The 24,175-nt window shown below is 48.5% G+C and overlaps 1 protein-coding gene and 1 pseudogene across 3 annotated transcripts in view; one reads left to right on the top strand and one right to left on the bottom strand.

Annotated features, from left to right (window-relative positions):
* The window catches only part of ITM2B (integral membrane protein 2B), a 153,909-nt gene that overhangs the window by 68,766 nt on the left and 60,968 nt on the right, over nt 1–24,175 (bottom strand). The gene's annotated exons all lie outside the window — the stretch shown is intronic.
* On the top strand, nt 23,933–24,051 carry LOC135051454 (5S ribosomal RNA; annotated as a pseudogene).

The raw sequence follows: 24,175 nt of genomic DNA on the forward strand, positions 1-24,175 counted from the left end.
GCAGCACCACCTGCCCAAACCGAGTATCCTCTTTGACCAGGGTATCAAACCTGTAGAACTTCACAAAGGTGAAGGTGTTCAGGTCGCTGCTCGGCATAGTTGCAAGGCAGAGACTCCACAAGCAGCCGACCAGGAAGACCCCACCGATCTTGTAGAGTGGGCCTTCAGAGACTGTGGAACAGGCAAGGCTGCCGACACATAGGCCTGGTGGATAGTAAGCCTAAGCCAATGGACTGCTTTGAAGCAGGGCAACTGTTTTTCTGCGCATCATACAGCACGAACAAGGAATCCGTCTTTCTGATCCGAGTCGTCCTCTTGACAAAGATCTTCAAGGCTTGCACAGCATCCAATGCCTCCGGAGGAGCAGAAGTGCCAGAACCACAATAGGTAGAGTTAAGTGGAACACTGATGCTACCTTCGTCAGGAACTGCTGCCTAGTCCTGAGCTCCGCTCTGTCCTCGTAAAATACCAAGTAGGGACTTTTACACGATCAGGCCCCCAATTCTGAGACATGCCTAGCAGAAGCCAGGGCCAGTAAAATCACCGTCTTCCACGTGAGGTACTTGTCTTCTACGATCATCAGAGCTTCAAACCAGGAGGACTGTAGAAATCCCAACACTACATTCAAATCCCAGGGTGCCGTGGCGGGCACAAAAGGAGGTTGTATGTGAAGTACCCCTTGCCAGAAGGTCTGAACTTCTGGCAACACTTGACAATTTCTTCTGGAAGAAAATTGAGAGAGCTGAAATATGGACCTTAATGGAACCCAGCCGGCAGGAAACAGAGGAAACGTCCCAAGTGGAACTCCGCAGGCGGATACGTGCATTCCTCGCACCAAGAGACATATCTTCTCCAGACATGATGATAGTGTTTTGACGTCACAGGTTTCCTGGCCTGAATCATGGTAGCAATAACCTTTTTGTAAAGGCCCTTGTAAGCTAGGATGTTCCGCTCAACCTCCATGCTGTCAAACGAAGTCGCCGCAAGCCCGGGTAGACGAACGGTCCTTGTTGAAGAAGATCTCTTCTCAGTGGCAGAGGCAAGGGTCTTCGGACATGTCCAAAAGATCTGCGTACCACGCCCTCCAAGGCCAATCCGAGGCAATTAGAATTGCCTGGACTCCTTGATTCCTGATCCGCGTTAGCACCCTTGGGAAAAATGGAATCGGAGGAAACAGGTAGACCAGCCTGTAAGCCTGATGGTGGAGCCCCCATTCTCCCGGGTGGAGATCGTGACGACTCAGAAAATCCGCTTCCCAATTGTCTACTCCCGGAATAAAGATTGTGGATACTGCTCTTGCATTTCTTTCTGCCCAGAGAAGTATCTTTGACACCTCTCGCATGTAGGCCCTGCTTTTTGTCCCTCCTTGTCGATTTATGTACGCCATCGCCGTGGCGTTGTCCAACTGAACTTTGATCGCGTGATCCATGAGTAGAGGAGAGGCCTGAAGTAGAGCATTGTAGATCGTCCGAAGTTCCAGAATGTTGATCGGAAGTAGGGCTTCGTGGGCTGACCACCTGCCCTGGAACGGAGCCCCCTGGGTGACATCTCCCCATCCCCTCAGATTTGCATCTGTCATGAGGAGGATCCAATCCTGAAACTTCGACCTTCCAGTAGGTTGGAGGACTGCAGCCACCACAGGAGGGAAATCCTGGCCTGAGGTGACAGCCGTATTATCCGGTGCATCTAAAGATGTGATCAGGACCACTTGTGCAGGAGATTCAATTGAAATGTTCTGGCATGGAACCCTTCACACTGGATCGCCTTGTATAACCATCTCCTGAAGTGTTCTCGCTTTGTCCTCTGGGAGGAACACTTTCTAGGCCACAGTGTCCAGCAACATTCCCAGGAACAGGAGCCGCTGAGTTGGCTCCAGGTGGGACTTCTGTAAATTGAGGATCCACCCATGGTGTGACAGAAGCTGGATAGTGCGGTCTATATGGAGCAATAAAAGCTCCCTGGATCTCGCTTTTATCAAGAGATCGTCCAGATAAGGGACAATATTGACGCTCTGGATCCGGAGTTGGAACATCATTTCCGCCATCACCTTCGTGAACACCCTCGGAGCTGTGGACAGGCCGAAAGGGTAGCGCATGTAACTGGTAATGATCATTCAGCAGGGCAAACCTCAGGTAAGCCTGGTGAGGTGGCCAAATTGGGATATGGAGATAGGCGTCCTTTATAGCCAAGGAGACCATGAACTCCCTTTTTTCCAGGCCCGCAATCACTGCCCGCAAGGTTTCCATCTTGTACCTTTTAGGTAAGGGTTCAAGGATTTTAGATTCAAAATGGGCCTTACCGAACGGTCCGGTTTCGGTACCACGAACAAGTTGTAGTAGTAACCCTTTCCCTGCTGTTGCAGTGGCACTGGAACAATGACTTGGGACTGGACCAATTTTAGGATGGCCTGTTACAGCATAACATGCTTATCCTCCAAAGCTGGTAAGCTTGATTTGAAAAATCGTTGCAGAGGAGCGCCGTTGAACTCCAGCTTGTAGCCCAGAGAAATTAGGTCCTTTACCCAGGTATCCTGGCAGGAGCTTTCCCAGATGTGGCTGAAGTGACGCAAACGAGCTCCCAACTCGAGATCCTCTCGGGGTGGGTGGGCACCGTCACGCTAAGGCCTTAGTGGAAGCTGAACTGGTGCTCTCCCGAGAACCTGCGATTGCTGGTTTCCTTGTCTTACCTCTGGTGCCTCTAGCCGCATTGGTTCTTAATATTTTTACAGTAACATACAGTTCATGCATATGGTACAGATAAACATGACGAAAAAAGAAAGTACCAACATTATATTACATCATTCAAGAAAGAAATAGAGGCCACATTTTGACCAAAATATACATGAAGTGTCACGTCAAAGAAAGACTGATCAAGATATACAGGTGCTATACAGTGGTACATCCCTGAGCATAAATGATTCAGAAGGGAGCACCCGAGTCAAAAACTTCTAGATTATACCATCTAATACCCTGAAAGCATTGTCGTAAAGCTTCCTTAATCAATGGGTAGAGAGTGTTAACATATACGGGAGCCATATATTAAAATGCTTCTCCGTTAACTTTACTTTTTGTAACATGCTGTTTGTCCAGTCTAAGTGAAAAAGATATGAAATACTAGGGTGAAGTAGTGAGATAGAGATTCGGTCAGTTGAAATCCATTGGGAGAGAATTGTTTTTTTTTGGCAGCGGCAGCCAGTTTGATTAGTAAGGTACGAGTCCCTTTAGATAAAGCATTGGGGAGAGATGGAGGATAGATACCCCAAAAGGCCCAAGTTTTATCAATGAGAAAATAAGGTTTTACTTACCGATAAATCCATTTCTCGTAGTCCGTAGTGGATGCTGGGGACTCTGTCAGGACCATGGGGAATAGCGGCTCCGCAGGAGACAGGGCACAAAAGTAAAAGCTTTTGGATCAGGTGGTGTGCACTGGCTCCTCCCCCTATGACCCTCCTCCAAGCCTCAGTTAGGATACTGTGCCCGGACGAGCGTACACAATAAGGAAGGATTTTGAATCCCGGGTAAGACTCCTACCAGCCACACCAATCACACTGTACAACCTGTGATCTGAACCCAGTTAACAGCATGATAACAGCGGAGCCTCTGAAAAGATGGCTCACAACAATAATAACCCGATTTTTGTAACAATAACTATGTACAAGTATTGCAGACAATCCGCACTTGGGATGGGCGCCCAGCATCCACTACGGACTACGAGAAATAGATTTATCGGTAAGTAAAATCTTATTTTCTCTGACGTCCTAGTGGATGCTGGGGACTCCGTCAGGACCATGGGGATTATACCAAAGCTCCCAAACGGGCGGGAGAGTGCGGATGACTCTGCAGCACCGAATGAGAGAACTCCAGGTCCTCTTTAGCCAGGGTATCAAATTTGTAGAATTTTACAAACGTGTTCTCCCCCGACCACGTAGCTGCTCGGCAGAGTTGTAATGCCGAGACCCCTCGGGCAGCCGCCCAGGATGAGCCCACCTTCCTTGTGGAATGGGCCTTGACAGATTTAGGCTGTGGCAGGCCTGCCACAGAATGTGCAAGTTGAAATGTGCTACAAATCCAACGAGCAATCGTCTGCTTAGAAGCAAGAGCACCCAGTTTGTTGGGTGCATACAGGATAACAGCGAGTCAGTTTTCCTGACTCCAGCCGTCCTGGAAACCTATATTTTCAGGGCCCTGACAACATCTAGCAACTTGGAGTCCTCCAAGTCCCTAGTAGCCGCAGGTACCACAATAAGCTGGTTCAGGTGAAACGCTGACACCACCTTAGGAAGAAACTGGGGACGAGTCCGCAGTTCTGCCCTGTCCGAATGGACAATCAGATATGGCTTTTGTGAGACAAAGCCGCCAATTCTGACACTCGCCTGGCCGAGGCCAGGGCCAACAGCATGGTCACTTTCCATGTGAGATATTTCAAATCCACAGATTTGAGCGGTTTAAAATGTGATTTGAGGAATCCCAGAACTACGTTGAGATCCCACAGTGCCACTGGAGGCACAAAAAGGGGGTTGTATATGCAATACTCCCTTGACAAACTTCTGGACTTCAGGAACTGAAGCCAATTCTTTCTGGAAGAAAATTTACAGGGCCGAAATTTGAACCTTAATGGACCCCAATTTGAGGCCCATAGACACTCCTGTTTGCAGGAAATGCAGGAATCGACCGAGTTGAAATTTCTTCGTGGGGCCTTCCTGGCCTCACACCACGCAACATATTTTCGCCACATGTGGTGATAATGTTTTGCGGTCACCTCCTTCCTGGCTTTGACCAGGGTAGGGAATGACCTCTTCCGGAATGCCTTTTTCCCTTAGGATCTGGCGTTCCACCGCCATGCCGTCAAACGCAGCCGCGGTAAGTCTTGGAACAGACCTGGTACTTGCTGAAGCAAGTCCCTTCTTAGCGGCAGAGGCCATGAGTCCTCTGTGAGCATTTCTTGAAGTTCCGGGTGCCACGTCCTTCTTGGCCAATCCGGAGCCACGAGTATAGTTCTTACTCCTCTACGTCTTATAATTCTCAGTACCTTGGTTATGAGAAGCAGAGGAGGGAACACATACACCGACTGGTACACCCACAGTGTTACCAGAACGTCCACAGATATTGCTTGAGGGTCTCTTGACCTGGCGCAATACCTGTCCAGTTTTTTGTTCAGGCGGGACGCCATCATGTCCACCTTTGGTCTTTCCCAACGGTTCACAATCATGTGGAATACTTCCCGATGAAGTCCCCACTCTCCCGGGTGGAGGTCGTGCCTGCTGAGGAAGTCTGCTTCCCAGTTGTCCACTCCCGGAATAAACACTGCTGACAGTGCTATCACATGATTTTTCGCCCAGCGAAGAATCCTTGCAGTTTCTGCCATTGCCCTCCTGCTTCTCATGCCGCCCTGTCTTTACGTGGGCGACTGCCGTGATGTTGTCCCACTGGATCAATACCGGCTGACCTTGAAGCAGAGGTCTTGCTAAGCTTAGAACATTGTAAATTGCCCTTAGCTCCAGTATATTTATGTGGAGAGAAGTCTCCAGACTTGATCACACTCCCTGGAAATTTTTTCCCTGTGTGACTGCTCCCCAGCCTCTCAGGCTGGCATCCGTGGTCACCAGGACCCAGTCCTGAATGCCGAGTCTGCGGCCCTTTAGTAGATGAGCACTCTGCAGCCACCGCAGAAGAAACACCCTTGTCCTTGGAGACAGGGTTATCCGCTGATGCATCTGAAGATGCGATCCGGACCATTTTTCCAGCAGATCCCACTGAAAAGTTCTTGCGTGAAATCTACCGAATGGAATCGCTTCGTAAGAAGCCACCATTTTTCCCAAGACCCTTGTGCAATGATGCACTGACACTTTTCCTGGTTTTAGGAGGTTCCTGACTAGCTCGGATAACTCCCTGGCTTTCTTCTCCGGGAGAAACACCTTTTTCTGGACTGTGTCCAGAATCATCCCTAGGAACAGCAGACGTGTCGTCGGAAACAGCTGCGGTTTTGGAATATTTAGAATCCACCCGTGCTGTCGTAGAACTACTTGAGATAGTGCTACTCCGACCTCCAACTGTTCTCTGGACCTTGCCCCTATCAGGAGATCGTCCATTTTCTTTGAAGAAGAATCATCATTTCGGCCATTACCTTGGTAAGGACCCGGGGTGCCGTGGACAATCCAACCGGCAGCGTCTGAAACTGATAGTGACAGTTCTGTACCACGAACCTGAGGTACCCTTGGTGAGAAGGGCAAATTGGGACATGGAGGTAAGCATCCCTGATGTCCCGGGACACCATATAGTCCCCTTCTTCCTGGTTCGCTATCACTGCTCTGAGTGACTCCATCTTGATTTGAACCTTTGTATGTAAGTGTTCAACTATTTCAGATTTAGAATAGGTCTCACCGAGCCGTCTGGCTTCAGTACCACAATATAGTGTGGAATAATACCCCTTTCCTTGTTGTAGGAGGGGTACTTTGATTATCACCTGCTGGGAATACAGCTTGTGAATTGTTTCCACTACTGCCTCCCTGTCGGAGGGAGACGTTGGTAAAGCAGACTTCAGGAACCTGCGAGGGGGAGACGTCTCGAATTTCCAATCTGTACCCCTGGGATACTACTTGTAGGATCCAGGGGTCCACTTGCGAGTGAGCCCACTGCGTGCTGAAACTCTTGAGACGACCCCCCCCACCGCACCTGAGTCCGCTTGTACGGCCCCAGCGTCATGCTGAGGACTTGGCAGAAGCGGTGGAGGGCTTCTGTTTCTGGGAATGGGCTGCCTGCTGCAGTCTTCTTCCCTTTCCTCTATCCCATGGCAGATATGACTGGCCTTTTGCCCGCTTGCCCTTATGGGGACGAAAGGACTGAGGCTGAAAAGACGTTGTCTTTTTCTCCTTTATACGGCAATACTTCCATGTGCCGTTTGGAATCTGCATCACCTGACCACTGTCGTGTCCATAAACAACTTCTGGCAGATATGGACATCGCACTTACTCTTGATGCCAGAGTGCAAATATCCCTCTGTGCATCTCGCATATATAGAAATGCATCCTTTAAATGCTCTATAGTCAATAAAATACTGTCCCTGTCAAGGGTATCAATATTTTCAGTCAGGGAATCCGACCAAGCCACCCCAGCGCTGCACATCCAGGCTGAGGCGATCGCTGGTCGCAGTATAACACCAGTATGTGTGTATATACTTTTTAGGATATTTTCCAGCCTCCTATCAGCTGGCTCCTTGAGGGCGGCCCTATCTGGAGACGGTACCGCCACTTGTTTTGATAAGCGTGTGAGCGCCTTATCCACCCTAAGGGGTGTTTCCCAACGCGCCCTAACTTCTGGCGGGAAAGGGTATACCGCCAATAATTTTCTATCGGGGGAAACCCACGCATCATCACACACTTCATTTAATTTATCTGATTCAGGAAAAACTACAGGTAGTTTTTTCACACTCCACATAATACCCTTTTTTGTGGTACTTGTAGTATCAGAAATATGTAACACCTCCTTCATTGCCCTTAACAAGTAACGTGTGGCCCTAAAGGAAAATACGTTTGTTTCTTCACCGTCGACACTGGAGTCAGTGTCCGTGTCTGTGTCGACCGACTGAGGTAAAAGGACGTTTTAACGCCCCTGACGGTGTTTGAGACGCCTGGACAGGTACTAATTGGTTTGCCGGCCGTCTCATGTCGTCAACCGACCTTGCAGCGTGTTGACATTATCACGTAATTCCTTAAATAAGCCATCCATTCCGGTGTCGACTCCCTAGAGAGTGACATCACCATTACAGGCAATTGCTCCGCCTCCTCACCAACATCGTCCTCATACATGTCGACACACACGTACCGACACACAGCACACACACAGGGAATGCTCTGATAGAGGACAGGACCCCACTAGCCCTTTGGGGAGACAGAGGGAGAGTTTGCCAGCACACACCAAAAACGCTATAATTATACAGGGACAACCTTTATATAAGTGTTTTTCCCTTATAGCATTTTAATATATATAGTCATATCGCCAAATAAGTGCCCCCCCTCTCTGTTTTAACCCTGTTTCTGTAGTGCAGTGCAGGGGAGAGCCTGGGAGCCTTCCCACCAGCATTTCTGTGAGGGAAAATGGCGCTGTGTGCTGAGGAGAATAGGCCCCGCCCCCTTTTCGGCGGGCTTCTTCTCCCGTTTTTCTGAGACCTGGCAGGGGTTAAATACATCCATATAGCCCCCAGGGGCTATATGTGATGTATTTTTAGCCAGAATAAGGTACTATCATTGCTGCCCAGGGCGCCCCCCCCAGCGCCCTGCACCCTCAGTGACCGCTGCTATGAAGTGTGCTGACAACAATGGCGCACAGCTGCAGTGCTGTGCGCTACCTTATGAAGACTGAAAAGTCTTCTGCCGCCGGTTTCTGGACCTCTTCTCTTTTCGGCATCTGCAAGGGGGTCGGCGGCGCGGCTCCGGGACGAACCCCAGGGTGAGACCTGTGTTCCGACTCCCTCTGGAGCTAATGGTGTCCAGTAGCCTAAGAAGCCAATCCATCCTGCACGCAGGTGAGTTCACTTCTCTCCCCTAAGTCCCTCGATGCAGTGAGCCTGTTGCCAGCAGGACTCACTGAAAATAAAAAACCTAACAAAACTTTTACTCTAAGCAGCTCTTTAGAAAAGCCACCTAGATTGCACCCTTCTCGGCCGGGCACAAAAATCTAACTGAGGCTTGGAGGAGGGTCATAGGGGGAGGAGCCAGTGCACACCACCTGATCCTAAAGCTTTTACTTTTGTGCCCTGTCTCCTGCGGAGCCGCTATTCCCCATGGTCCTGACGGAGTCCCCAGCATCCACTAGGACGTCAGAGAAATGGGATTTTCAAATCATTTGTGAAATATGATTGAAGCGCACGCCATAGAACCTGCACTTTGGGGCAGTACCACAAACAATGGACTAGGTCGGCATCCGGGAAATTACATTTAAAACAATGGGACGTGGCGGCAGCCCCAATGAGGAATCTCAATTTAGGTGTAACATATGCTCTATGCAGTATTTTCTGATGCATCTCTGTGTATGTGGTGGAACCTAATGTCTTGTCCAAAAATATAGTAGCGTCAAGAATATTTTTCAATGTGAGATCTGGAAACTTTAGTTTCCATCGTAGCAAACCCACAGTGCCAGAATCCAGGTAAAGACTGTGAATGAGAATGTATAAAAGCGGTAGAGAAGTGACCATTCGGGTTATGGCGTAACATTCCATCTAATGTGTTAGTTTTGTCAGTCATATTTAAAATTGACAAAACCTTTTGTATATAACTACTCACCTGTAGAAAGGGGAATAAGGGGATCAGTAAAGACGGGAAGAGCTCAATGATTTGAGTGTGTGTGAGCAGGACCAAGTTCTCTTTATTCAAAAATTGGTAAATATATTTTAAGCCCCCAGCATACCATGTATGAAAACTTGTGAAGTGGTGCTCTAGCCACATTGGAGGCACCTCTGGCCTTAGATCTAAATCTGGTAGACCGAGAGGACTGGGTAGACGGCCCCGGGTAGGAATGTCTAGCCGGCGTGGCCTCACAGGGGAGAAACACAGATTTCCCCACAGTTACTTTAGAAATCCACGTATCCAATTCCACCCAGAAGAGCCAATCCCCTGAAAAATGGAGACTCTACACTGTGCTTGGAGTCTGCGTCCGCTATACACTGACGCAACCACAAAGCTCTGTGCGCCGACACTGCCATAGCAGTGGTCCTAGCATTAAAATTGCCTATCTCCTTGAGAGAGTCACACAGGACGCGTGCAGTGTCCTGAATGTGTTTTAGGAGAGTCACTGTAGTGACCAGGGACATATCCCGAGAGGCCCTCCTGAATTTGAGTAGCCCATGTAAGAATGGTATGAGTCATCCAGCTACCTGCTATGACCGGTCTTTGTGATATACCTACTGCTGTGTAGACAGACTTCAGTGTAGTCTCTATTTTTCTATCCCCAGGGTCCTTTATGTTAAAGGAGGCCGGAGCTGGCAGTAGCGCCTTTTTAAATAGGTGAAAGACTGATACGTCAACAGCCGGGGGTTCTTCACAGGTTTTTCTGCCTTCAGGAGCAAATGGGAAAGTGTACAAAAACCGTCTTGACACTTGGTATTATTTATTTGGATTTTTCCAGGCTAACTTAAACAGGTCATCTAACTCTGCAGAATCAGGGAAAGTGACCCTGAGTTTGTTCTGTGTTAAGAAAAACGACTGCTGTGCCGCAGCGTCCTCTAGAGGGAGTTTTAACACGTCCCGAATAGCTAGAATGAGGGGTTCAAAACCTTGTGTAAAAGGGGAATACCCAGTAACAGGATCCAATACCTCCCCCTCCTCCTGTATCTCCTCATCAGAGTCTGAGAGTGAAGCAGGTAACCCATGCTTTTGTGGTCCTGATCTAGAGAGGGGGGCTCCCTTTCAGCTAGGTCTGCAACAGTCTGCTGCAGTTGTTGAGGTTTTTTTTGAGTATTAGCAGTGAGCTGAGATGACCTATCTGACATCATGGATTTTATGGCACCTATCCAGGAAAGTTCTTGACCCTTCCCCCCAGCCCCTCACTGAGTTGTGAGGACTGGCTGCATTGTTCACATGATATGGAACCAGTTTTAGAGGGAGAGAATCTGGTGTGACATACACTGCATAATTGGCGTTTTACCATGTTAACAGTAAACAACAGTTATATACACATACACACAGACAAGTTTTTGGTTAGGTTTCCCAGCATACGGGACCCCCCTGTGTACACTGGCAGTGGTAGTGAAAACTAACACTTGCTGTGATGTTTTACACCTATATGGAGACTTTGCCAGTATAAATATCACTGAAGCTCCGGCGCTATTACAGGGGGCGGGGCTTCCTCACAGTGTAAACAGGGGGGTCCCGTATGCCGCCCCTGCGTCTTTGCCACACCAAGAACCGGGGGACCCCCCTAGCGGGGCCCCCGGATTGTACTCACCACTGTCGTCACCTTCAGGCAATGTTAGGGGTGTGCGGCGTGCTGCAATTGTGACCGCTAAGGCCGCGAGAGGGGGAACACATTTCTTCTTGCAGCCTCCTGAGGTGGCGAGCAGATATGTGTGGTTTGGACGCCGTAACGGCTGTTTGGGCACCATAACCAGGAGATTAAACATGGCTAAGCCCGGTGTAATTGTGCGCAACAAGCACGATAATTAATAAGCAACGGGAACAACTGAATTGCTCTGTCGGGGCACCCATTAATTATAGCGGCACCAAAATTATTAAATCGCTTCCTTATAATAAGAATTTACTCACCGGTAATTCTATTTCTCATAGTCCGTAGTGGATGCTGGGGACTCCGTAAGGACCATGGGGATTAGCGGCTCCGCAGGAGACTGGGCACAACTACAAAGAAAGCTTTTAGACTACTGGTGTGCACTGGCTCCTCCCACTAAGACCCTCCTCCAGACCTCAGTTAGGATACTGTGCCCGGAAGAGCTGACACAATTAGGAAAAATTTTGAATCCCGGGTAAGACTCATACCAGCCACACCAATCACACCGTATAACTCGTGATACAATACCCAGTTAACAGCATGATAACAACTGAGCCTCTCAACAGATAGCTCAACAATAACTCTTTAGTTAAGCAATAACTATATATAAGTATTGCAGACAATCCGCACTTGGGATGGGCGCCCAGCATCCACTACGGACTATGAGAAATAGAATTACCGGTGAGTAAATTCTTATTTTCTCTAACATCCTAAGTGGATGCTGGGGACTCCGTAAGGACCATGGGGATTATACCAAAGCTCCCAAACGGGCGGGAGAGTGCGGATGACTCTGCAGCACCGAATGAGAGAACTCAAGGTCCTCCTCAGCCAGGGTATCAAATATGTAGAATTTAGCAAACGTGTTTGCCCCTGACCAAGTAGCAGCTCGGCAAAGTTGAAGAGCCGAGACCCCTCGGGCAGCCGCCCAAGAAAAGCCCACTTTCCTTGTGGAATGGGCTTTTACCGATTTAGGATGCGGCAGTCCAGCCGCAGAATGTGCAAGCTGAAGCGTACTACAGATCCAGCGAGCAATAGTCTGCTTAGAAGCAGGTGCACCCAACTTGTTGGGCGCATACAGGATAAAAAGCGAGTCAGTCTTCCTGACTCCAGCTGTCCTGGAAACATAAATTTTTAGGGCCCTGACTACATCCAACAACTTGGAAGCCTCCAAGTCATTCGTAGCCGCAGGCACCACGATAGGTTGGTTCAGATGAAAAGCTGATACCACTTTGGGGAGAAACTGGGGACGAGTCCTCAATTCTGCCCTATCCATATGGAAAATCAGCTAAGGGGTTTTACATGACAAAGCCGCCAATTCTGAAACCCGCCTGGCCGAAGCCAAGGCCAACAACATGACCACTTTCCACGTGAGATATTTTAAATCCACGGTTTTCAGTGGCTCAAACCAATGTGACTTTAGGAAATCCAACACCACGTTGAGATCCCAAGGTGCCACTAGAGGCACAAAAGGGGGCTGAATATGCAGCACTCCCTTAACAAAAGTCTGAACTTCAGGTAGTGAAGCCAATTCTCTCTGGAAGAAAATCGAAGGAGCCGAAATCTGGACCTTAATGGAACCCAATTTAAGGCCCATAGTCACCCCTGACTGTAGGAAGTGCAGGAACCGGCCCAGCTGAAATTCTTCCGTTGGGGCCTTCCTGGCCTCACACCACGCAACATATTTTCGCCATATGCGGTGATAATGGTTCGCGGTTACTTCTTTCCTAGCTTTTATCAGCGTAGGAATGACTTCCTCCGGAATGCCCTTTTCCTTCAGGATCCGGTGTTCAACCGCCATGCCGTCAAACGCTGCAGCAGGTCCTGTCTGAGCGGTAGAGGCCATGGGTCCTCTGACATCATTTCTTGAAGTTCCGGATACCACGCTCTTCTTGGCCAATCCGGAACAATGAGTATAGTTCTTACTCCTCTTCTCCTTATTATCCTCAGTACCTTTGGTATGAGAGGAAGAGGAGGGAACACATAAACCGATCGGTACACCCACGGTGTTACCAGAGCGTCCACAGCTATCGCCTGCGGGTCTCTTGACCTGGCGCAATATTTTTCTAGCTTTTTGTTTAGGCGGGACGCCATCATGTCCACCTGTGGTTTTTCCCACTGGTTTACAATCATTTGAAAGACTTCTGGATGAAGTCCCCACTCTCCCGGGTGGAGGTCGTGCCTGCTGAGGAAGTCTGCTTCCCAGTTGTCCACTCCCGGAATGAACACTGCTGACAGTGCTAACACGTGATTTTCCGCCCATCGGAGAATCCTTGTGGCTTCTGCCATCGCCGTCCTGCTTCTCGTGCCGCCCTGTCGATTTACATGGGCGACTGCTGTGATGTTGTCTGATTGGATCAGTACCGGCTGGTTTTGAAGCAGGGGTTTTGCCTGACTTAGGGCATTGTAAATGGCCCTTAGTTCCAGAATATTTATGTGCAGGGAAGTCTCCTGACTTGACCATAGTCCTTGGAAGTTTCTTCCCTGTGTGACTGCTCCCCAGCCTCGAAGGCTGGCATCCGTGGTCACCAGGACCCAGTCCTGTATGCCGAATCTGCGGCCCTCTTGAAGAGGAGCACTCTGCAGCCACCACAGCAGAGACACCCTTGTCCTTGGAGACAGGGTTATCAGACGATGCATCTGAAGATGCGATCCGGACCACTTGTCCAACAGGTACCACTGAAAGGTTCTTGCATGAAACCTGCCGAATGGAATCGCTTCGTAGGAAGCTACCATTTTTCCCAGGATCCGCGTGCAGTGATGCACCGACACCTGTTTTGGTTTTAGGAGGCCTCTGACTAGAGATGACAGCTCCTTGGCCTTCTCCTCCGGGAGAAACACTTTTCTCTGTTCCAGAACCATCCCTAGGAACAGCAGGCGTGTCGTAGGGACCAGCTGTGACTTTGGAATGTTTAGAATCCAGCCGTGCTGTTGTAGCACTTCCCGAGATAGTGCTACCCCTACCAACAACTGCTCTCTGGACCTCGCCTTTATCAGGAGATCGTCCAAGTACGGGATAATTAAAACTCCCTTCCTTCGAAGGAGTATCATCATTTCCGCCATTACCTTGGTAAAGACCCTCGGAGCCGTGGAGAGACCGAACGGCAACGTCTGGAATTGGTAATGACAATCTTGTACCACAAACCTGAGGTACTCCTGGTGAGGATGGTAAATGGGGACATGTAGGTAAGCATCCTTGATGTCCAGCGATACCATGTAATCTCCCTCATCCAGGCTCGCAATAACCGCCCTGAGCGATTCCATCTTGAACTTGAATTTTTTGATATATGTGTTCAAGGATTTCAAATTTAAAATGGGTCTCACCCAGTGGCGTAACTAGAAATTTATCTCCCCCAAGCCAAAAAATTATTTGGCGCCCCCCACCCCATCCCCCATAATTGGGAGCAATAAAAGGCTAAATAGGCGCGCGCGCAGCAAAAAAGCGTGTGCGGCTTCATTGGAATGGGCGTGGCTTCGTTGGAATGCGCGTGGCATTGCAGGAAAAGACTACCTTATACTCCAGTTTTGCAACCTGCACGCCCAGACGTTGGCCACCACAGGAAAGAAAAATAATCCTGATTCATGCCCCTTACATTATTTGTCATTTTTCCTCCTTATAGTAATGCCCAGTATACATTATGCCACATACTGCAATGGCCCTTAGACATTATGCCACACACAATAATGCACATGACACAGTATGCACACACCATAATGCCCCCGACATATTATGCCACACACCATAATGCCTGTGACACATTATGATAGGAATCGCAATGCCAGTTATACATTATGCTACACACTGCAATGCCCCTGATACATTATAGCACATACAATTCCTGTGACACATTATGACACACACTGCAATGTCCGTGATACATTATACCACACACTGCAATGCCCGATACATTATAGCACATACAATGCCTGTGACACATTATGCCACACACTGCAATGACCTTAAGACATTATACCACAATGCCCGTGATATAGTATACCATACACCGTAATGCCTGTGACACATATCGCAATGCCCGTTAAACCCTATGCCACACACCGCAATGCCCGTTATATATTATGCCACACTGCAATGACCCTGAGACATTATACCACATACCACAATGCCCCTGATATAGTATACCACACACCGTAATGCCTGACACATTATGACACACACCGCAATGTCCGTGATACATTATGCCACACACTGCAATGACCCTGAGACATTATACCACATATCACAATGCCCGCGATATAGTATACCATACACCGTAATGCCTGTGACACATTATGACACACACCGCAATGTCCGTGATACATTATGCCACACACCGTAATGCCCATTACACATTAAGTCCTACAGTAAGGCTTCTAATTACTTTTCAATTACCTGCTCGTTGTCAGGGGTTTTATGCACTGGGTGTCATGCTCGTTGCCAGGGGTTTCATGCTCTTAGTTCCATGCACGGTGCCAGGGGTTTTCATGCTCAGGGTGTCATGCTCGTTGCCAGGGGTTTCATGCACTGGGTGTCATGCTCGTTGCCAGGTGTTTCATGCACTGGGTGTCATGCTCGCTGCCAGGGGTTTCATGCACTGGGTGTCATGCTCGTTGCTAGGAGGTAGTCCTTGTTGCTAGGGCTGTGCTCCCAGTGCCACATATGTCCCCAGTGCCAGATATTCCCCCACGGTGCCAGGTACTCACATGCCCCTAGTGCCAAATATAGCCCCCCACCCATGTGCCAGGTACACATATACCCCCCCGTGCCACATATGCCCCCAGTGTCAGATATTCCCCCACAGTGCCACATATGCCCCCAGTGCCAGATATCCCCCCCCCCAGTGCCATATATGCCCCCAGTGCCAGATATTCCCCCCCAGTGCCACATATGCCCCAGTGCCAGATATTCCCCCCCCAGTGCCATATATGCCCCCAGTGCCAGATATTCCCCCCCCCAGTGCCATATATGCCCCCAGTGCCAGATATTCCCCCCCAGTGCCACATATGCCCCAGTGCCAGATATTCCCCCAGTGCCAGATATTCCCCCCAGTGCCACATATGCCCCAGTGCCAGATATTCCCCCCCGTGCCAGATATTCCCCCCCAGTGCCATATATGCCCCCAGTGCCATATATGCCCCCAGTGCCATATATGCCCCCAGTGCCAGATATTCCCACCCAGTGCCATATATGCCCCCAGTGTCAGATATTCCCACCCAGTGCCATATATGCCCCCAGTGCCAGATATTCCCCCCCAGTGCCATATATGCCCCCAGTGCCAGATAGTCCCACCCAGTGCCATATATGCCCCCAGTGCCAGATATTCCCCCCCAGTGCCATATATGCCCCCAGTGCCAGATATTCCCCCAGTGCCAGATATTCCCCCCAGTGCCACATATGCCCCAGTGCCAGATATTCCCCCCCGTGCCAGATATTCCCCCTAGCCTAGTGCCATATATGTCCCCAGTGCCAGATATTCCCCCCAGTGCCACATATGCCCCAGTGCCAGATATTCTACCCCGTGCCAGATATTCCCCCTAGCCTAGTGCCATATATGCCCCCCAGTGCCATATATGTCCCCAGTGCCAGATATTCTCCCCCCCTGTGCCAAATATGCCCCCAGTGCCAGATATTCCCCCCCAGTGCCATATATGCCCCCAGTGCCAGATATTCCCACCCAGTGCCATATATGCCTCCAGTGCCAGATATTCCCCCCCAGTGCCACATATGCCCCAGTGCCACATATGCCCCCCGTGCCAGATATTACCCCCCAGTGCCATATATGCCCCCCCAGTGCCATATATGCCCCCAATGCCAGATATTCTCCCCCCCGTGCCAAATATGCCCCCAGTGCCAGATATCCCCCCCCCCCCAGTGCCATATATGCCCCCTCAGTGCGTGCACGCCCCCCCGCCCCATTCCTCCGCCACCGCCGCTCCCCCGCTGTTAGGAGGGACACGGAGGGCACAGCGCGCGCCTCTCCTGTGTCCCTCCTGGCCTGGGTCTCCAGCGGCCGCGGGTCTAATAAAGGAAGTGCTCACAAACGGCACTTCCTTTATTAGACCCGCGGCCGCCGGAGACCCAGGCCAGGAGGGACACAGGAGAGGCGCGCGCTGTGCCCTCCGTGTCCCTCCTAACAGCAGCGGAGGGAACGAGACCGCAAACTGACATGCAGACGCATGTCAGTCTGCACTAAATCAGTGGCGCCCCCGCAGCCCCTCGCCCCCAAGCCACCGCGAGGGCTGCGGGGGCAGTAGTTACGCCACTGGTCTCACCGAACCGTTTGGTTTCGGTACCACAAACATTGTGGAATAGTAACCCCTTCCTTGTTGAAGTAGGGGCACCTTTACTATCACTTGTTGTGAATACAGCTTTTGAATTGCCTGTAACACTGCCTCCTTGCCTGAGGGAGTGGTTGGCAAGGCAGATTTGAGGAAACGGCGGGGGGGAGACGTCTCGAATTCCAGTTTGTACCCCTTAGATACTATTTGAAGGATCCAGGGATCCACCCGTGAGCGAGCCCACTGCTTGCTGAAATGCTTGAGACGGGCCCCCACCGTACCTGGCTCTGCCTGTGGAGCCCCAGCGTCATGCTGTGGACTTAGAGGAAGCAGGGGAGGACTTTTGCTCCTGGGAACTGGCTGTATGCTGCAGCTTTTTCCCTCTACCTCTGCCTCTGGGCAGAAAGGACGCGCCTTTAACCCGCTTGCCCCTATTGGGCCGAAAGGACTGTACCTGATAATACGGTGCTTTCTTTGGTTGTGAGGGAACATGGGGCAAAAATGTAGACTTCCCAGCTGTTGCTGTGGAAACGAGGTCCGAGAGACCATCCCCGAACAATTCCTCACCCTTATAAGGCAGAACTTCCATGTGTCGTTTGGAATCTGCATCACCTGTCCACTGCCGAGTCCATAACCCTCTCCTGGCAGAAATGGACATTGCACTAATTTTGGATGCCAGACGGCAAATATCCCTCTGTGCATCCCTCATGTATAAAAGTGCGTCTTTTATATGCTCTACGTTCAGCAAAATAGTGTCCCTGTATCTATATTTTCTGACAGGGAATCTGACCACGCAGCAGCAGCGCTGCACATCCAGGCTGAAGCTATAGGCGGTCTCAGTATCACACCTGTGTGTATATATATAGATTTCAGGATAGCCTCCTGCTTTCTATCAGCAGATTCCTTCAGGGTGGCCGTATCCGGAGACGGTAGTGCCACCTTCTTCGACAAGCGTGTGAGCGCTTTATCCACCCTAGGGGATGTTTCCCAGCGTGACCTATCCTCTGGCGGGAAAGGGTACGCCATTAGTAACCTCTTAGAAATTACCATCTTTTTATCAGGGGAAGCCCACGCTTCTTCACACACTTCATTTAACTCTTCAGATGGAGGAAAAGCTACTGGTAGTTTTTTCTCTCCAAACATTATACCCTTTTTTGTGGTACCGGGGGTAACATCAGAAATGTGCAACACATTTTTCATTGCCTCAATCATGTAACGTGTGGCCCTACTGGAAGTTACATTAGTCTCTTCGTCGTCGACACTGGAGTCAGTATCCGTGTCGACATCTGTGTCAACCATCTGAGGTAGCGGCCGTTTTAGAGCCCCTGATGGTTTTTGAGACACCTGGGCAGGCACAGGCTGAGAAGCCGGCTGTCCCACATTAGGTATGTCGTCAAACCTTTTATGTAAGGAGTCGACACTATCACGTAATTCCTTCCACAGCACCATCCACTCAGGTGTCGACCCCGCAGGGGGTGACATCACATTTACAGGCATCTGCTCCGCCTCCACATAAGCCTCCTCATCAAACATGTCGACACAGCCGTACCGACACACCGCAAACACACAGGGAATGCTCTGACAGAGGACAGGACCCCACAAAGCCCTTTGGGGAGACAGAGAGAGAGTATGCCAGCACACACCAGAGCGCTATATAACACTGGGATCCCACTATCAATGAGTGTTTTCCCTATAGCTGCTTTTATATATATATTACATATATATATCTATACTGCGCCTAAATTTAGTGCCCCCCCTCTCTTTTTTACCCTTCTGGAGTTTTCTCAGACTGCAGGGGAGAGCCAGGGAGCTTCCTTCCAGCGGAACTGTGAGGGAAAAATGGCGCCAGTGTGCTGAGGGAGAAGCCCCGCCCCCTTTTCGGCTGACTTTCTCCCGCTTTTTCTGTGATACTGGCAGGGGTAATTTTACATCTATATAGCCTCTGGGACTATATATGATGTATATTTTGCCAGCCAAGGTGTTATCTATTGCCCTCAGGGCGCCCCCCCCCCAGCGCCCTGCACCCATCAGTGACCGAAGTATGAGGTGTACATGAGGAGCAATGGTGTACAGCTGCAGTGCTGTGCGCTACCTTGGTGAAGACTGAAGTCTTCAGCCGCCGATTTTCCGGACCTTCTTCGTGCTTCTGGCTCTGTAAGGGGGACGGCAGCGCGGCTCCGGGAACGAACACCAAGGTCGGGTCCTGCGGTCGATCCCTCTGGAGCTAATGGTGTCCAGTAGCCTAAGAAGCCTAAACTACCACCTGTTAGGTAGGTTCGCTTCTTCTCCCCTTAGTCCCTCGCTGCAGTGAGTCTGTTGCCAGCAGATCTCACTGAAAATAAAAAACCTAAATATACTTTCTTTCTAGGTGCTCAGGAGAGCCCCTAGTGTGCATCCAGCTCGGCCGGGCACAAGAATCTAACTGAGGTCTGGAGGAGGGTCTTAGTGGGAGGAGCCAGTGCACACCAGTAGTCTAAAAGCTTTCTTTGTAGTTGTGCCCAGTCTCCTGCGGAGCCGCTAATCCCCATGGTCCTTACGGAGTCCCCAGCAGCCACTTAGGACGTTAGAGAAAATGTAATGAATGTATATATATTTGTATGAAACACACAGTAGCGCAATTATTTAAATCATTACAATGTTTGTTTTTACCTCAACAATACCCCATTTTATGTAACCAAACTTCCCATTTAATAGAAACAACAATATCACAATAGTGGCTGAACATTTCCTAGCTTTATAGAATAAACTGTTTGTCTGACAGGAAACAAAGGACAATAGCTCAATGCTATCCAAGTTCTGGGTTGATTAGGTTTAGTTTGACTTATGTTGTTACTTTGAGAATCTATAAAAAGGATACTTTTGTACCCAGCCCAAAGATTCATAACAAAAATGTATCTGTCATTTGACAGAAGAATAACATCACTTAAAATTACAAAAGAGAATAAATAACTGGAATGCTCCTGCTACACCTATAGCTAGATTTCACACTTAGGTGGGAATTCAATTGACCACAAAAAGCTTTCATGCGAAAAAACAGGACTTTTCCAAGATTTATTGCCTGTTTGGTTTTTTTTTTTGCGTGTAATTTCCCGAATCCATGTGTTTTTACATTTGCGGCCACGAAAATATGTCAGTTATCAGGGATTTTTGTTCTTCTGCCTCCAAGCAGGTGACAAATAGATTTCCTGTACTGCCAGCTATCGGGGCTAATTGAATAAGGGATTAATTGTGGTGATTTACAGCAGCTAACTTAATTCTGTCCCTTAGGGCAGAGGTTCCCAAACTGTGTGCCGTGGCTCCCTGGGGTGCCTCGGGACACTTGCAGGGGTGCTCTGGGTTGGTGGTCCAGGACCAATTCAAATTATTCATGGTCAATATAATAGGCAAAACCAGTGCTGGTGGCTGCCAGTCATAAAATATGTGGCCAAACAGAAGCAAATCTTGTCCCTCACCACACAACTGACCCTAAGGATGACATATAAACGTGATCTACTTAATGTAATATTTCTTTCTAAATTTCTCAATAAAAAATTTTTGGCCTAGGGGTGCCGTGAAAAAAAATCTAATATTCTAGGGCGCCGTGATTCAAAAAAGTTTGGAATCCGCTGCCTTAGGGGCAGATTTAACAACGAGTGATATTCTTGTTATCACACATTACAAATATTAAGTGGTGCTCCAGCCAATCTGTTCCTGTCATGAGTTTGAAAAATTAGAAAGTTGATTGGCTGGCGCACAATTTAACTTTCGGAACAAGAGATAACAAGAATATGGATGGCTGTCTTTAGGTCGACATGAGTTAGGTCGACATACACTGGGTCGACCACGTCTGGACGACATGCATTAGGTCGACATGATCAATAGGTCAACATGTACTAGTTCGACATGGAAAAGGTTGACATGGGTTTTTCACAATTTCCCCCCCCATTTTTTTGACCTTTTTCATACTGCCCGATTTTTTAAGGGCAAAACCCGCCCTGCCCTTTCTGTGGCCCCCTGCTAAAACTGCCGCCGCTTCCTGCCCTCACAGCGAGGTATCCATTCACGCTGAGAGATCGCTTGGGGGAAGCCCAAAAGTGACGCCGCCGGCCGCCCACACCCCCTTATCTTATGTCTGCGGGCTGAACCGCCCACTTTTATTACCCGGAATGACCCCACCCCCTATTTTGCATGGCCGTGCCCCCTTTTCAGCGCGCACGCTAGTGCCCCTCTAGGTCCGGCGCCCTGCCCGGATTCTAGAGTGAACACTACTTAACGATCCACGTGGACTACAATTGGGAACGGTAATCTGTCCGAAACATGGTGAGCGAAATGAGCCATGCGAGGGGACATGGTGCACTGATTGGAGTTCCCCATCACTTTACAAAGAAAACGACACACACACACAAAAAAAAACCTCATGTCGACATTTTTCCATGTTGGCCTAGCACGTCACTCGACCTAATGACCATGTCGACCTAAGGTCCATGTCGACCAAACGTGGTCGACCTAACTCATGTCAACCTAATGAACCACACCCCAAGAATATCACTCGCTATTAAATCTGCCTCTTTTGACCAATGAACTCTAGAGGCGTTACTTATTGAGAATTTCCTTTCTTATTTTAGAAAACATTTTTTGCCAAGATACTGTGGATATCTGGGTTTACCTTCTTTACCTGTTAAATTTGTATACTGCCAAATCTGTTGTTCAATCTTGCTAAATATAAATCAAGCATCTGTCGGGTAGAAGGTTTAATCCTGCTCATTTGCAGATCATGCTGTCTCTTTAGCACACATCATAGAAGCAGGCTATACACTTAAGCAAATGAGCTGTTACAGTGTGCTACAGAAGCTGGAAATGCAAACACATGATGACAGATTTATTTAGAAAATGGAAAGGTGTCTTGCAGTCATGCATAACGCTATTAGATAAGCATCCAATTCAAAGCTCTAATTAACTAATTGAATGGGGTCTGTTTCTATCGCAGCCCTATCATATCCAATATTACAAACCTATCACACACTAGTTTATGGAAATATAGCATCATTGGGGATTAACTGACACAGCCCAGAGACTATTATATTAGCCAGGACCAAATCCATTAGAATAATTAAAAGTCTAAGTTGCCTAATATAAGTTTAATTAGTAACAATTACAAAAAACATTTTACAGACTATAAAAGAAAGACTTTTTTGCCTAACAAACAAATAAGTGATCTCCATCCCCCAATGAAAAGCACTGTAACAGACTTCATCAGATGGTGCAGCCAGACACATCATCCAATTGGGAGGCACCTCTGCAATGGCCAACATACACTGGCCATTTATACCCCTTTCAGACATCAGACCCGGGAAATTGCTGGGTCTAGCAGGCCGGCAAATTCTCGGACTGAATAAAATAACCCTGGCCGGGAGAAGGGTCGCAGACCTGGGACTTAGTCCCAGGTCGTTTATTTCCAGACATTCCAAAATCCCGGGTTGATGTGCACTCACATGCATAAACCCTGGATATTGATGCATTCTAAAAGGGGTGTTATTATGACCACCAGGTGAGTTTATACAAAACAACTATTCCGCAGATAATGCTGATGTAAGATGTCTAAACTGTAGAAGCTGTAGAAGAACGTAAAGATGAAGGTATGAAGTGTATCACTCATGAAAAAATGGGTAAACAACGCAATCTGACAGACCTTGAATGTGGAATTATTGTTGGTGTTCATAACAGTGGTGCGAGCATCAGCAACACAGCAGCACTGGTGATATGTTCCAGGGCAACAGTTGTTAATGTGTACGCATAGTAGGGTCTGAGCACAAGGCCTGGATGGTCGAGTGGAATGGAGAGTAGGCAGACTTGTTCAATCCCATAGATGGGTAACAGTGCATCAAATTACTGATAATCTGTATTATCCCGGGAGTGAACAAGCCCGGACGGGCGAAACGCGTTTTCCACGGACCACTACAGAGGACCCTCTTACGGAGTCTTTTGCTGACAGCAGTCTCTCCCATAACCGTGACACTTTGAAGCATCTCTACCTAACCGCACAATGGACTGTATCGTAAGCCTGCACCCGTCGGGTGAATGTATCTAAGCGACAGTGTAGTATATTATGCCTTACTGATACATACTTACCCTCTGATGCATAATTATTGTGTGATACATCGTTTCTAAATTATCTGTACACTGTATATAGCATCGGGCAAAATACCTGAAATATACGTGCAGTGATTATTCCAAACCAACTCAGACATCTTATAAAGAGATAATATTCTAATTTTCATTATTTCTGCTATTGCCTATCTTTTTTGGCCTATACCTAATATCCACACATAGCTTGTCAGAGAATTATTTTTCCTGTGTCTGGGTTGTGCTTATTTTCTAAACCTAAGTGACGGTTATACTTAGTGTCTCTGGATATGATCACGTATGATCTACATATTATTTAGGATTGGCCTAATGGTTCAAAAATTATATACTCTTCGGTAAAATTCTTTTCGGACTTTCACTATTTTTCCGTGGACTCTCATTCACAATTCAGGGCACACGGCACCACAAGAGTGGTGTCCGCTGAGCCGTGTCTAACGTGGAAAGTAGATCCACATGTTCTACTTTTCTTTTCTGGCATAACTTTGTTTCTTCAAAATTCCTATACAGGTGCACTCTCATTGGTATAGAAATCACATATTCTCCTCTACTATCATACCACGCTGCCAATGCCCGATCTCGTCCGATCTTGGAAACCAAACAGCGTTGGGCTGGGTTAGTATCGGGGGAGGAGACCTCCTGAGAATACCCAGTGTTGTAGAGTATGAATTATTTTTCTCTATGAGAAAAGTGATACCAACAGCAGCATCACCATTTTTTCTTCCTTCATATCTTCCGTTTGTTGGCTATCAATGCAGTACCAGGCCATGAAGATACTAATTAATTAT

The sequence above is a fragment of the Pseudophryne corroboree genome, chromosome 2 (assembly GCF_028390025.1).
Source record: "Pseudophryne corroboree isolate aPseCor3 chromosome 2, aPseCor3.hap2, whole genome shotgun sequence".
NCBI lineage: Eukaryota > Metazoa > Chordata > Amphibia > Anura > Myobatrachidae > Pseudophryne > Pseudophryne corroboree.